Here is a 4,058-nt window from a genome sequence, read left to right as displayed (position 1 = left end):
TTAGATACGTAATTTGTTAGCTAAAAGTAATTTTAGAAAAGTAATTACGTGCTTTAAACGTTATTCTCCTGCCAAGGTTTTCATTGCGAAACTCTGGAAAATACAGTGGTCAAATCAAATATGTCTGAAACGACTGGGAGTCAGTTTTAATTTTCGCCCTTTACATTGACGAAGAAAAGCCTCTGTTTGAGCTGCATTCTTTTAAAAAAATACGTTTTTAAATAGTGATTTGATATAATTTCAATCATACATTTTTTTAATAAAATAATATTACACGCAAAATCAAATTTTTTTCTCATTTTTAACTACACATTTTCCATCAATCCACTATTTCAAAATACATTCTTTCAAAATAATGTGACTCAAACACACACAAAGTTTATTAATACTGTCTACAAATCCATTTTCACCCGCCAAATCCAATACTGTTTCAAGAACGAGAAAACCACCATGACCCAACAAAGCAACCGCAATCGCCAACCCTCCCCACCACAACAACTACGTCCACCACCACACATTAACCACTACACTGCCACTCAAATACTCGTACTGTTAAGAAGTAAAATTGATTTTGGACTAAGTAATATAGGTTCAAGGGTTTTACTTATAAGCCCAATTCAATTAAAAAGTCCAACAAAACCTAGCATTTTAAAAATATTTTCTAGAAAAATCTAAGTAAATATTTAAGTAAAAGATGTGGTGATAAATGCTGTAATGCGTCATTTCATTTTGTAACAAGCCAAGTGTATGAGTTTTGAAGTTAAGAGATACAAGTTTCTTTTTTGTTCATTTACTTCCTATTAGTATTGTCCTTCCTAAATTTCTTAGTCAATTCAAGGTAATAAACCTCTCTTATCTTCAACATACTGGTGTCAGAGCTCTAAGGTCCTTCTGAAAAATGGCAAATATGATGATTCATTTTCAAGTTCTCCAACTCAACAAGGATAACTTTGACAATTGGAGCAAAAAGATGAAGGCATTGCTCGGGTAGTAAGATGTAAGGGAGATCATAGAGAGAGACAAGGCCACTATATCCCAAGAACAAAGTGATAGTTTGAAGGATGTAAGAAAGAAGTACAAGAAGACGTTTACCTTCATCTATCAAGACTTAGATGAATGCATGTTTGAGAAAGTAGTTTGTGCTACTACGAGTAAGAAAACATGAGAACTCTTGCAAAGCTCCCACAAAGGAGTTGAGAATGTGATAAGGTTCGACTCTAAACGTTTCGAGGTGAGTTTGAAACCTTACATATAAAAGAATCGGAATCAATTTCTAATTACTTTTCAAGAGTATTGACCATTGTGAACCAATTAAAGAGGAATTGAGAAAAGTTGAGCGACACTCGATTAATACAAATGATACTTAGGTTTTAGATTCTAAATTTGACTACATAGTTGTAGCTATTGAGAAATCTAAATGTCTAAATAGTATGAGTGTCGATCAACTCATGGAATCTTTACAAGCATGAGGAAAGACTATAGAAGAAGATGAAAGAAGAGCCCTTAGGGCAAATTTTTCAAACAAAGCTCACATTGAAAGAAAATGGAGGAAGGTTGGACAAGAGGAGAAGCGAAAGAGGAAGGGATGTGGCCAAGATCGAGAAAGAAGTATATTCTACAAGGAGAAAAGAAGATAAAGCTCATTTTCCACTAGAGGTCGTGGAAGAGGTAGAGGTACAAGATAAAATGAAAGGCCAACGTATGACAAATTTAAAGTTAAATATTATAATAGTAAAATACTTGGCTATTATGCTTCAGAATGTACAAATGTTACTAATCAAGTTGATATGAAAGCCAACTATACTAGTCAGGAAAATGAAGTGAATTAGGGATGGCAACTTGTCCCACTCTGCCTCGCCCCGTGAAATAAAAATAAAAATAATAATAATAATAATAATTACAAAAGGCAAATCTGGATACGTATATGGAAGGCCTTGCTATGTTTCGAGGTGCGACTACTTCAGTGAAGAAAACAATACAGGCTGCATAATTATGTGATTTCCTGTTTGTCAGTTAGTTTTGGGGTGCATTAAATATTGTTAAAATGATAGTTATAGGATTGAGGGGGAAAAAATGAATAATTTCGTCTATGAATAGATGATTATAATATAAGTTGTTATTAATAAAAAGTTTCATACTCCTTGTTGGCTTTTGCAAATTTTTGGGGGGGGGGGGGGGGGGGGGGGGAGCCAGGAACCCGTCCCATTGCCATCATTAAAGTGGATCCTACACTATTGTTGGCTTAAAAGAGAAAGTAGAGAGAAAAGAACACTTGGTATTTGGTTGAAAGTACAATCGCTCTTTTATTTAACTGCAATTTTATATTAATTGTTCCATTCTTACTGTAATTAATAAATTATTTCAATCTGTAATATTTTGGCTAACACTTGTGCTAGACGATTCATCTCTTGCATGGTCATTTTGTTGGGATATCTTCTAAAACAAAACCAGAATGAGTTATTTGATCTGTATCTGCTTGCATTTTTTGTCTTGAAGAGGAAATTTTTAAGACATTTGAAATTTATTTGATCCAGATAATTTTTACTTTTTAAGCTAGAGAATCAAACACGTATATATATTCTTTTTTCATACGTCGATGCAGGCCTGTACTTGTCATAGTTGCCACATCCTATATGGAAAATACAAGAGTTGTGTGCGACAGTGCTCGTATGGATGACCGCGGGATTGACACAAAACACACACATGGGGGTCGAGATTATTTTATTCATAGGAGACCCACGCCAAACATGTGAAGGCGCGGTCACCCGCGAGATAACCCTTGTGGGTCATTTGGCTTATCCCAAAATACAATTCATATGTTACACACTCTTTTAATATTGAGAGATATAGACCACTTGAGCTGTCATTCATTATCCAACTCTAGATCTTAGTTTTGGTCACAACTGAATTATATTATGGGAATGGAACATATTAAACTTTTTAATTGAGCATATTGATGATTCAATATGGTATATGATATATACCACTTGCAAAACCAATATGAAAGTGTCGTATATCAATTATCATCTAATTAATATTTATTTTCTCTTAAAAAAAATATTTGTTGGAAAAATTTGTCTCTGACATATTTTCTAGTGTTTATTAATTTGGAATAAATGCACCTATGAAGCTTATATTAGTGAGTGAAGGACTAGTTAATACGTTTTTGGTTAAGTTAGACTTAGTGGTGAACTCCATCTTTCAGGGAATTCACGCGCACATCTAAATGTAATAGTGTACTGAACGTCTTTTTTTTTTTTTTTAATCAAAAACTCAAAATCTTGAGTTTCAATAAATTTCCATATTATTCTTGATATATAAACCAATTTTTAAAATCTGCCCCAATATCAAACGGTCAAAGTGAAAGGAACGAGGGTCAAAAGATTCAATCAAAATCTAATCAAGGTCGAAACAATAGTAAGAATTTATTCAATAAATATAAAATTGTACGTAAGAGTATGTAAAGTTTAAACTTTTTACTTGTTTTTAGATATATTTTAGACTTTTTATTAACTCTTAGTAATTATGAAAAAAAGTACAAAAATATATATTTAGAGTGTACTAATTTTATTAATTCTATAAATTAGTAAAGTATAGAAAAGTGGGCTATTATTTGATAAATATATAATTAAATTAAAATGAGCTACATATAAAACTATTTAGGCCCAAATAATATCATATATTACATATTGATGACTCTTAATATTTCTATTATTTTATTTGTGAAGAAGATTTTAATGAATCGAATATATATTGAATTTTTCTTATTGGGTTTTCCATCAAATCAATATATTTAAGAGTTTTCCATGTGAGCTGAATGATATAGTCTTACATATTTCATGGCAGATAGTTTTGGCAAAGTCTTTAATTTCCTTAGGATTTTTTTTTAAATAAATAAAAGGAGGACCTAGGAAATATTCTACGAGCCTATAACAGCGCTCAACGATATATTCAGAGAGAGACAGGGATGATCTCTTGAAGGTTCTTCATTGAAGAGTTCTTGACAACTTTTGTTCTTAATAAAAATTGAAGACATTGATCATTGTGCTAAAACTGAT

This window comes from Olea europaea, unplaced genomic scaffold (assembly GCF_002742605.1).
Source record: "Olea europaea var. sylvestris unplaced genomic scaffold, O_europaea_v1 scaffold2078, whole genome shotgun sequence".
Lineage (NCBI taxonomy): Eukaryota > Viridiplantae > Streptophyta > Magnoliopsida > Lamiales > Oleaceae > Olea > Olea europaea.
This window is presented reverse-complemented; position numbering follows the sequence as displayed.